A 12,452-nucleotide genomic window follows, 5' to 3' on the forward strand; every position below is an offset into this window, starting at 1 on the left:
GTTACCAAAATATATATATTTATTATTCCAAGAAGAGCTGAATATAGAATTTTAGATAAGCTGTTTTAAAATAATTAGTTAAATTACCTGTAACCAATATACAGTTTGGTTACCAATTCTTTATAATATTTTCTTTCATGTTCTACAAACAAATAAATACAGGTTTGAAATGACATTAGAATGAGTAAATTATGACAGAATCATTTACTTTGACATTATTGGGTGAACTATACCTTTAAGGGAAGTTTAACTACACTGTAAAAATTAATCATGGGACTTGTAATTTTCATTTAAAAAATTAAGGTGATAATTAAAAATAGTGTGTATATTTTATTAAAGAAATCGTGGTTCAGTGTTGTATAGAAAATATTGAGAACTAATAAAACCAAGAGATTATGTTTTCCTCATATTTTTTAAGGAAACTTAAGCAGTTTTGAGGCTTGAATTGAGGAACTGATTAAACTGAAAAAATAAAATAAAATAAAATAAAGAAAGGAAGGATACCTGTTTATTTTAAGAGAATTAGCTCAATGTTGCAGTTTTATTTTGGAGGTGATTGTTAGTTCCCAGCATGCTTTGCATATGGCTGGATATGGAGAGTAAATATTGAATTAAATTACTCTAATTCAATTACAGAGCTCTCTAATGCAATTGGTAATGGTAGGAATTGAATTATAAATAAAAAGCGCCCATCCATAAAAAAAGTGTCTTACATGGCTCCGTGGGGTGAACAAAGGCCTCCTGTAGCGAATTGATGAAATTTAATAATCACTTTAATGTAGCTTGCGCTCACTGTTGTACACGGAAGCAGCTCCGGGCGGATGACGTATGAGTTCAGCGTTGTGTTAAATCTTGCTTTGTCAGTGCGATGACATAGAATCTTTTATTGAATAAGAATTAAAAAAAATATTTTATTGTATTTACTTATTTTTAACAAATCTTTTAGTACAAATAAATGCATTTTTGGCTTTATTTATTTATTTATTTTAGTTTCACCTTTTTATTATTAATATTATTGTTCATTCAGGCCAGTCTAACATTTTAATATTGATGAGCAAATATTTTCCCAAGAGTGTTTATTTAAGTTTAAGTTTTGCTTAAGAATGGATCAGTCTCATATCACAAGTGGGATTCTGTTCTCTGAAATTTGCTGAAATGTTCTAGAATAACAAACCCTGCTGAATGTGCCCCAGGTGCGTTTGTAATGAGCTGCATGCCTGTCACTGATGTAGGCCATATGTGAAGCGCTCTGACAGGTCCAGCAGAGGTGAACCGACTGCACAGTGGAGCACGTTTAACATGCTTTATGCTCACCAGTGAGTGTGCCCCCTGTGGGTCTATGTCAGTACTTGTTTAGTAAAATGCAAAACTTTGTGTGAAAGATTACAAAGTGACAACTACTCATAAATATCCCTGTCAGTATATTCAAAAGCAGGTAGTGATCTCTGTTTTCTGTAGAAAATGTGATTTGTAGCAAAACGATTGTATAATAGAACATGCCTCTCTTATACTCTACCTTAGCCTACCTTTATACTCCAAATCGAAGTCTTCGCTCTTCTCAGCAGGGTCTGTTGGGTGTCCCTCAAACGTTACCTTACGGGTATTCAAGTTTACGTTCCATGGGCGACAGAGCTTTTTCTATATCTGCTTCCAGGTTGTGGAACCTACTTCCAGTTTAAATTTGGAAGCACAGTCTCTTTGCGTTTTTAAAACGCATTTAAAAACATATATTTTTAAGCAAGCTTATTGTTGATTGCGATAATCATTGCTGTTTCTGTTTATTTTATCTTCCTGTGCTCTTTTGTTTATTCTGTATTCCTGTTTTAATATTACATGTACGGTATACTCTTACAGTGTAAAGCGCTTTGAGAAGTTCCTTTAAAGGTGCTATAGAAAATAGTCATTATTGTTATTATTATACTTTCTGCGTATTACATTAAGTTAAACCATCACTATTCAAAAATAAAACCCACAAATAAAATAAATAAACGTAGAGTTAGAGTGAAATTAAAATCCCTTGTAATATTTTGTTTATCCTCGTTTTCATATTTTGATAACAACAATTTAAATATTTACATTCCTTTAATTTATTTTGTTCTGGCACTGTAAATATTTACTGTCATGTATTCCTTAAGAGAAAGTCACTGATTACATGGAAATAAATTCATCGACGGCAATGTTTACCTTATGTGTGTTATAGCATTTACTTAATCACAGTATTGTGAACCCACATTAGCTCATAGCTAAATTTCAACATTCATCTATGTTTAGAACACACTAGTGGCCGTGTTAGCAAACACAACCGTTTGCACACACGTCCCACTCCATCATTTGCGCAATTTCAACCTATGAGCGAAATTTCAGCCTTCTGACCCAACACGCGCCGTGGACTGTCCGCGCGCTCTAGCGCGAGCTGTAGGCAGAATCGCTCGCGCTCTACTTTATGAATGGATGGGAGTGGCGCTGTAGTGTCAGTGTCAGTGTCGTCACGCTGTTAATAGGCGCTGGCGTTCGTCAGTGGACTTGACAGGACAGCAAGTGGACAGCATACGACAGCAGCCAGAGCGGGCATTAGGGGCAAAAGGCGACTCGAGGCGATAGGGTGAGCACGCGACTGTGACAGACAGGGGCAGCTCACATGTTACAGGGTGGGAGGATGGGTTAGGGGAGACAAAGGAATCGCAGGCGTGTAGTTTTTTTGACCGCCCATAGACAACTTGGACACATTTGCGGACTGCATAATAAAAAGGTACATTCCCTGTTATCGCGCTGATGGTCTGACATGATTCACACAGCGACTTTTTGATTCGCGCGATTCATTTTACCCCCAAACCAGCTGAGAGACCTGCTTTGTTTGGTCATTTTTGGGGGGTTTGTGGTATACGTTGCTATATCTGGATATCCCGAACTGCATTCCTTCAGAGTTGTGGCAAAGCAGAGAGATAATTGTACCAATCTCTTTTCAAAGGCGTGACAGAAGCAAAAGGGCGAGACAGAAAACTCGCATCAGCACCACGCGAGCACACTTCGTCTGCTCTGTTTGGAAGAGACTCCGAACCGAAGCCCGTCTTTACAGGATCTCAGAACTATTGGTCTTCATCTGCTGTCCCTCCCAAGAGTTTTGAGCTGTCCCAGCTCAATGACTAACTCCCTTTTCTTTTATCTTTATGGAAGAAGGACACAAAACCATATGGTTTTGTAAGTAGAAGGCAGTGAGCACTTTACTGACGCGCGTAACCTGAAAGATTCACGAGGCGAAATCACATCAAAGGTAAGTGTTTTTTTAAAGAAACTTTAAGTTTGAAATATTATTTAATGTTTTATTGTCTGTATTTAGTGTGATTTACTGTTTTAGCCCATATGTGCATTCGTTTGAATTTTTCTCCGTTTTTAAAACGCAGTTCCTTCTTTTCGAGAAAGAATTGTCAAGACTAAAGCTCACCTTAGTTCGCCTTGAAACATTGCTACATACTAAAATAGTAATAAAAATTCAGTTTAATTGTTGCCTTAAATTTAAAATCAAAGTGGTGCCAGTGACAACTTGTGATTGCAGTTATAACCTACTGTTCATTGCACCTTTTCAACCCCTCTCAGTCGTTCTTCACTGAAAAAAAATAGATTTGAAATTCTGAAAACATTTTTTAATAGAAATTATGTTAATGAGTAGAATCAAAATGCTGTAAGCATAACGATTAAAACATCCTTTTACAAAAAAAAACTATTTTTAAAATTTTAGCAATTTCTTCGTAGGCTTACCGTCCACTAGGAGGACTGTTAATCTGTTGTCATGCTCTGGCTGTGTTTTAAAACCTATTTAAATGCCTTTGTAGAACACATTCATTAGGTGCATTCTTGTTAAAAATATTGCAGGTGCACATGATGCCCACGAATGCTGTCTATATAGGCAGCTCAGTATGTTTTGAGATACAGCCAGTGTTTGTTTTGTAAACACACGCACAACAAATCTGTCACTGGTGTAAATTATATGGGTTCAGGATTCCACTACACCCAGGATGTTCAACCAGGGATCCCTAAAGATACTCAAGGGGCCTTAGTGGGTCATGACATTATGACAGCCCAACTATATCTAATTTTTTACTTTCCAACAATCTGTTAAATGTTATACTTTAGATAATGTTTTTAATCATTATGAAAGAAAATTTAGTTTTGTTAATCCTATGAATCCATGGGTTAGGTAAGAGTCTGGCTGAAAGATCCTGGCCCTGCTAAGATTGAAAACTCCTGCGCTTCAGCAACACGTAATGCACGTTTACAGTTACAGTAAACTCAGTCCTTCCCTTCATAATTGATGTGCATGGCACTTTGTAATGAACTCATATTGGTTCCATATTTCTCCACGTAAATTTTGAGGAATTCGCACAGCTGAGTAAACACTGACTGTCTGGTCATAATCCACACCACACCCTACTGCTGTATTGTATTAAAAATTAATCAGAGTATTCTAAAGCAAGAATAAATGCATGATAAACGTTAATAGTGTTTGTGTGCGAAACACCCATCAACTGTATTTACATTTCAATAATAAGACCAGTTACAGAAGGACATTCTGTGTTATTTCACTTTGATTTGTGGATTAATCAATAACTTTTTATGCTGTGATGCATGTCTATGAGTTAATGGAACTTGCCGTGACAAATGTTTAAACTCAGATTCATATCTATAGGTTTAAGGCTGATTGTGTTATTTGAACAATGCAAACCTGACAAACAATGAGAACAGTAAATGCATAATTACTAGCAGTTGAAGACAGTTAAGGAACACAATTGCATGCTTTTCCAGCCATTTGTTATCTGTCATGGAACTAAAACCTCTGTTTTTTGGGTGAGGCAGACTTTGAAACATGTCACCGCCTTGTCTTTCTCTCTCTCTCTTTGTCTCTCTCTCACTCTCTCTCCTTCTTTCTCTTTCTACTCCATCTCCAAGAGATTGTTGTTGGTGATTTGAGCTTTCCAGCATGCTTGCACTCCAAACATTCCAGGCCACTCGAGCACCAAGGATCTGGCCAGCTCCACACAGCTGGGAGCTATATAAGAGTGTATTGAACAACATCTTTAACTTGGTCTTGGGATCTCTATGGCCTGATACAAGAAGGGGGAGAGGGGGCGTTCCGCATTCCACTTTCTCTACCGGGGCAAAGCGCCATCCGGATTCCAGTAGGAATACACAGAGAGGTAGAAATTCCATTGTGCAGATAGAGGGACGTGTCACAACACAAGGCAGGATGAGTGAAGCATGCACACAGCACACATGAGAAGAAATCTGTATGCTAAATACACACATAACATCACACAGAGACAAGTGCTGTTCATTCTTGGTGCCTGTCAGCAGCTGACCTCTGCACACATGCATATACAAACATGGGGAAAACAAACATGCATCTTTTCCCCAAAGCACATGATGTCGGTCTGTGCCGGAGCAATGCAGTTTAGAGACACGGTCATTGTACAGTGTTTTGTCTCCCTCTGTGTTTTTGGCTGCTCTCGCAGTTGTTTTTGAAAGGGGAGAGTCCGTGTGCAAAGAAAGTTGAGGCCAGGACAGCAGGCCAATAGCGAGAGAAAAGAGTGGGAGAGGGAACGGAAGGAGAAAGAAGAGAGTAGATCCTTGGGAAGACTCACAAGGGGTTGTGGTGAAAAGAATCTCGGCAGCATACAAAAAGAGAGTTTGTAAAGGGGAGTGAGAATGAGAGACAACTGTAAACTTTAGTAATGCAGTGAGTAAGTTAACTTTTTGAATAGTCTCACATAGCCGGACTTTTGACTTACGGTAAAAGTCTGGTCCTTATTGTAGCTTATTCTGGAAAAGAACTGCCCACTTACTTAGAAAGAGACCAACCATCTGACATGTACAGTGACCAGCCACAGTTTTTCTATTTATGTATTTGGCAGATATCAGAAAACAAGTGTAATATCAGATTCTGCTCATGTATCAAGTTTACTTAGTAAGTGCCTCAAGTAAAACTTAACTGATAAAAATCATGTATGCCCTTCTTTTCAGGGGTAGTGCCAGCCATTTGGAACAGGCGATTTTAGGCATGTGCTTGCCATTTTTGTGAGTTATATGCATTAGACTCTCAGTGAACAGACTGTGTGGTCCGTGGACATGGTGCCTGAAGCTGAGACTAGATATTGAGAAACTTTGCTAAAAGTCTTATACCCCTTCTCGCCTCTTTTCTATCTTTTTTTTTTTACTTGGTTCGTACTCTTTGTCACTCTTTGTCTTGTCCCTGTTTGAGCAAACAGAGTGATACAGAAGCCTTTGGCCATACATGGAAGTACCGATAATAATGCACACTTGCCAGAAAATAAATTAATAATTAAATTGATAAAGTTTATTTGTTATAATTTAAAAAATATTATAAAATGATAAAATTGTACCTCACTGCTTTGGTTGTAAAACTTTTAGTGGCATTAGCATGTTTCCTGTATACAGACACATGCAGTACATGAGTGACAGTGCTGACAGATGTGAGGACAGGCAGGTGTTATGCTGAAATTGTCCAGTGATAAGGTACACTGCCCCTCCCCCACGCCTTTCCTCACCCTGTCTCCTCTCTGCCCTAGTCCAGATTCCCTCTCCAGCTCCTAGTCTCCTTCAGTCTGTTCATGTGTGTTTGCTTCCATCAATGGAGACTGCAGATAGGGTTGCATATTGCACAACTATTGACACACTTTTGGGGAGTATGAACTCAGTCACCCAAGACTGCTTGCCACTACAGTCATCGCCTCCTGAAATTAGATGTCTGAAGTTTTTCATCTGACAGTATTGTTTTGAATTTTGCAAAGCTTTTTTTTCATACAATCACAGACAATTTAAAAGAATAACTTTTGGGTGCTGCATGAAGTGATTCTCTCATTTTTAATAATACATTCCAAGGTCTGTTATCTGTGTGGCAGGCATTTTTTTTTTCAAGTCATATTTTGTTGCATGCAAATTTTACATATTTAGTCAGGCTGCAGTTAATGTACTGCAGGTTTGGTTGCTCTGACAAAACAGTTGACAGATGTTGATTATGTGTCAAGTTTTGTTTTTCTTTTTCATATCATGGCGAACATTTGAAAGAAGAGTAGTAACATTTAAAACAAATTTGTAGAAAAATTCTGCCAATCAAAATAAAAGTAACATACAGTGTCTGCAGTGGCAGATCCTGGCATAGGGAGTATCTGGTTGATTAAATTACGTCAAGTCAAGTCAAGTCACCTTTATTTATAGTGCTTTATACAATACTGGTTGTGTCAAAGCAGCTTTAAAATGTCAAACAGGAAAATAGTTTGTCAACAATGCAAGAAGACAATAACAGAGTCATTTTTCCAGCTAAAGTTAGTTCATTGATGATGTCATCATCCAGTTCCGCTCTCTTCCAATAGTGTCAATCAGTCAAGCGTCCCCAACTAAGCAAGCCAAAGGTGACAGTGGCCAGGAACCAAAACTCCATCTGTGACAGAAATGGAGAAAAAACCTTGGGAGAAACCAGGCTCAGTCAGGGGCCCAGTTCTCCTCTGGCCTGGCGAAGCCAGCATGGCGTGGTTTAATTCCAGGCTGCAACACAGGTGCAGAGGACTCGTCTGGTCGTCGAGGTGATGAGGTCTTCACAGGGGATCTGTTTCTGGGGCGCATCTAGTTGTCATGGTCTCCGCTGACATTCAGGGCAGTAGAGGTCGTCTTTAGGTGCTGATCCACCATCTGATCTGGATACAGACTGGATCCGTATGGCTACAGTGATCTTGGAATAAGAATGAAAGAGACTAATATTAGCATAGATGCCATACTTACGATGTAGCGAGTACTGTACATCGGGTGTTATGGGAAGTGTTCCCGGTTCCGGTTGACCTAATTAATGCAGCCTAACAATCTTTTAACGGATTTGAATTATAGAAATATGATTGTGTTTTATGTATGCCAAGTTAAAGAGATGGGTCTTTACTTGTTCAGTATGACAAATTGTGTGTGCAACTTCTAGGTGTAATCCAGGTGCTTTGCAAAGAGTAACTGCACAAAAGCAACATGTGAGCATAGATTTGATGCCCCCATATTTAAATGAGGCCTATTGCGTGTAATAATTGTGAGTGTGTGTGTCACTGCTTACATGTTAAGGAACAGACAGACAGTTTTAAACATTTCGACTTTTCTTTTCAAATTACGAGGCTTCTGTCAGATCTGTAGGTCACCAGTCTGATCCAGTCAGTGCAGCATATTTATCAAGTCATGTAACAGTTGCTTTTGGATCACAACACTGTGGCTACAGCAAATGTCCATGTTTCCTTGACTATTTGAGTTCACATATCCCGCATAACTTGAGCCCAAAAAGCAGTGCAAAACATTGTGACTCATTTAAAAATGTTTTCATAAGGCTTGCTTGGGTAGGTGTGGGATTCATTAAATGAGTATTAAGAGGCATTTTTAGCATGCCTATGGTACGCCTTGTGTATATTGTACTGTATGCACTGTATCTGCATGAATGTTTGTGTGTGTGAGTTAATCACTAAAAACCCACTTATCATGACATCTCTATTTTGTGATATATTCTTTATTTTACATTTGGTGATGAGGTCACTATATAGAGACTAATATTAGCGTAGATGCCATTCTTACGATGTAGCGAGTACATCGGGTGTTATGGGAAGTGTTCCCGGTCCCGGTTGACCTAATTAATGCAGCCTAACAATGCTTTAAAGGGATAGTTCACCCTAAAATGAAAATTCTATCATCATTTACTCACCCTCAAGTTGTTCCAAACCTGTATATATTTCTTTCAGCTGTTGAACACAAAAGAAGATGTTTTGAAGAATGTTGGTAACCAAACAGTTGACGGTAGCCATTGACTTCCATAGTATGCAAAAAGGTACTATGGAAGTCAATGGCTACCATCAACTGTGTGGTTACTAGCAACTTTTTTATGTCTTCTTTTAAGTTCAGCAGAAGAACGAAACTCATACAGGTTTGAAACAAGTGGATGGTGAGTAAATGATGACAGAATTTTCATTTTTGCGTGAACTATCCCTTTAACGGATTTGAATTATAGAAATATGATTGTGTGTTATATGTATGCCAAGTTAAAGAGATGGGTCTTTAATCTGGATTTAAACTGAAAGAGTGTGTCTGCCTCCCAAACAACGCTAGGTAGATTGTTCCAGAGTTTGGACGCTAAATAGGAAAAGGTTCTGCTGCCCGCATTTGATTTTGATATTCTAGGTATTATCAAATGGCCAGAGTTTTGAGATCGCAGCAGACGTGAAGGACTGTAATGCAATATGAGCTCGTTCAAGTATTGAGGAGCTAATCCATTCAGGGCTTTATAAGTAATTAGCAAGATTTTAACAGAGCAGCCATCAAGTGTTAGACAGTGTTTTAGGTTATTACATGCAGAGGTTTTTGGTCCAATAATTAAAACATCTGTTTTTTCAGAATTTAACAGTAGGAAATTACTAGTCATCCAGTTTTTTATATCAACTATGCATTCTGTTAGTTTTGCAAATTTGTAGGTTTCATCGGGTCGCGAATAAATATAGAGCTGAGTATCATCAGCATAACAGTGAAAGCTAACACCATGTTTCTTGAAGATATCTCCCAAGGGTAACATGAGAAGTGTGAAAAGCAACGGTCCTAGTACTGAGCCTTGTGGCACTCTATACTGTACTTGTGATCGATATGATATCTCATCATTTACTACTACAAATTGATGACGGTCAGATAAGTAAGATTTGAACCATGACAATGCAATTCCACTAATGTCAACATAATTTTGTAGTCTGCTCAAAAGAATGGTGTGGTCGATAGTGTCAAATGCAGCACTAAGATCCAGTAGCACTAATAGAGAAATACAACCACGTTCGGATGATAAGAGCAGGTCATTTGTAACTCTGATGAGAGCAGTCTCAGTACTATGATAGAGTCTAAATCCTGACTGGAAATCCTCAGAGATACCATTTCTCTCTAAGAAGGAACAAAGCTGAGAGGATACTGCCTCTTCTAGTATTTCTGACAGAAAAGGGAGATTTGAGATCGGTCTGTAATTAACTAATTCTCTAGGATCAATTTTGCAAATTTGTAGGTTTCATCGGGTCGCGAATAAATATAGAGCTGAGTATCATCAGCATAACAGTGAAAGCTAACACCATGTTTCTTGAAGATATCTCCCAAGGGTAACATGAGAAGTGTGAAAAGCAACGGTCCTAGTACTGAGCCTTGTGGCACTCTATACTGTACTTGTGATCGATATGATATCTCATCATTTACTACTACAAATTGATGACGGTCAGATAAGTAAGATTTGAACCATGACAATTCTGGAAGCACCTCTTTTAGTAGCTTAGATGAAATAGGGTCTAACATACTGTACATGTAGTAGGTTTTGATGATTTGACAAGTTTATACAATTCTTCCTGTCCTATAGCAGAGAATGAGTGGAATTGTTCCTCAGGGGATATATAGTGCACTATCTGATGCGATACTGTGGCAGATCTAGCAGTTTTTAGAGCTTTTCTATAAGTAGAAGTACTTTCCCGCCATGCAATACGAAATACCTAGTTTTGTTTTCTTCCAGCTGCGCTCCATTTTCCAGGCTGCTATCTTTAAGGTGCGAGTGTGCTCGTTATACCATTGTGTCTGACTGTTTTCCTTAAAACATAATATATTATCTCTAAATAAAACAATGGAGCAGTGTTTTGACATTGGAATCAGTGCTTTTGAACAAATTGTTGAGGGAATCATTGAATAACTCATGCATGAAGATGGCCCCTTGTTTAGTTCTTGATTAATTGGATACTTTTTTTAAATCAAAAATAGGTATACAGTACATGTGTCTTGCTCTTCTACAGAAGTACTTCCATGTACTTATTGTAACCATTCATAATGGCAGTGTTGTAGTTCCAGAAATGTATTAAATTCAAAAAGCCTGTCAGCAGCAGAGCTCGTCATTAGTTTTGCATAATCAATATAATCCTTTTAGTGCAGCCTATGGTTTATATGTGGTTTAGGAGCTTTGGGCTCTGATTTGTGAAGAGGGTAGTAATTTGCTTGTTCAGTATGACAGATTGTGTGTGCAACTTCTAGGTGTAATCCAGGTGCTTTGCAAAGAGTAACTGCACAAAAGCAACATGTGAGCATAGATTTGATGCCCCCATATATAAATGAGGCCTATTGCATGTAATAATTGTGAGTGTGTGTCACTGCTTACATGTTAAGGAACAGACAGACAGTTTTAAACATTTTGACTTTTCTTTTCAAATTAAGAGGCTTGCGTAGGGTCTGTAGGTCACCAGTCTGATCCAGTCAGTGCAGAATATTTATCAAGTCATGTAACAGTTGCTTTTGGACCACAACACTGTGGCTACAGTAAATGTCCATGTTTCCTTGACTATTTGAGTTCACATATCTCGCATAACTTGAGCCCAAAAAGCAGTGCAAAACATTGTAACTCATTTAAAAATGTTTTCATAAGGCTTGCTTGGGTAGGTGTGGGATTCATTAAATGAGTATTAAGAAGCCCTTTTAGCATGCCTATGGTACACATTGTGTATATTGTACTGTATGCACTGCATCTGCATGAATGTTTGTGTGTGAGAGAGGTTAATCACTAAAAACCCACTTATCATGACGTCTCTATTTTGTGATATATTCTTTATTTTACATTTGGTGATGAGGTCACTATATAGTTTCTGATTTACAAAATGCAGGAAGACACACATATGCACACGGTGTAGAATATATAAATGAAATAACTTTCACATCTTTTCCTTTTTGTACAGTAGATGCAAATGCAACCTGACCCGTTGACCTGGCAGTGCCTGAAAGCCACATTCCAAAATAGCACACCCAACATGATCTGTGATCCCATAAAAAGCATATACAGTAGTAGTCACCAAACACACAAAGTGAGTCATCAGGAAAACCCTGAACCGCTGGGAGTGGCTGGTGTGGCATTTTGTGCAGAACACCCACAACCCGAAACTGGCTGCTGCTGCTGTAATTCCTCCAATAATGAAGCACAAAAGACAAGAAGAGTCCCTTGTACAGTGGCACACAATGCAGCTCACTGTATTGTCATCCAAGACATAACAGGTTGCTTTCATATGAGGTTTTCTCTATACTGCACATACAAATGTATGATGTCATTGCATGATATAACAATAGCAAACATAGTGGCATAAATATAATACAACACAAACTTTTCAAGACTACATTTCACAAAAATAAGTCTGTTTTAAATGATAAAACAATATATATTTTTAAGTCTGCCTTGACTTTAGTGTCCAAAAAGTGCTGCTGCATACTGTATTTGCAGGTACTGGGCTGGACGGTACTCAAAATAATTGTACTTCATTACTATAATTGTAATTGGGGAGTGTTCAGGAAACCTGCTTACAGTCAAACAATCATTATTTTTAATGTTTCTAGTGGCACAGAAACTGCACACTTAATTATATTTCCAAGGA

General features: G+C 38.1%; 1 protein-coding gene across 2 annotated transcripts in view; it reads left to right on the top strand.

Annotated features, from left to right (window-relative positions):
- Positions 1-2,391: 2,391 nt before the first annotated feature.
- Positions 2,392-12,452, top strand: part of LOC107718339 (rho-related BTB domain-containing protein 2-like) — a 58,642-nt gene continuing 48,581 nt past the window's right edge. The window contains exons 1-2 of one of the 2 annotated variants that reach the window (XM_016525381.1): positions 2,392-3,092; positions 3,178-3,271. The gene's annotated coding sequence lies outside the window, so the exon portion shown is untranslated. The remainder of the gene's footprint in view (positions 3,093-3,177; positions 3,272-12,452) is intronic. The other variant, XM_016525382.1, reaches the window with a different exon arrangement.

This window comes from Sinocyclocheilus rhinocerous, unplaced genomic scaffold, assembly GCF_001515625.1.
Source record: "Sinocyclocheilus rhinocerous isolate Xijiao unplaced genomic scaffold, SAMN03320098_v1.1 scaffold1565, whole genome shotgun sequence".
In the NCBI taxonomy this organism is placed as follows: domain Eukaryota; kingdom Metazoa; phylum Chordata; class Actinopteri; order Cypriniformes; family Cyprinidae; genus Sinocyclocheilus; species Sinocyclocheilus rhinocerous.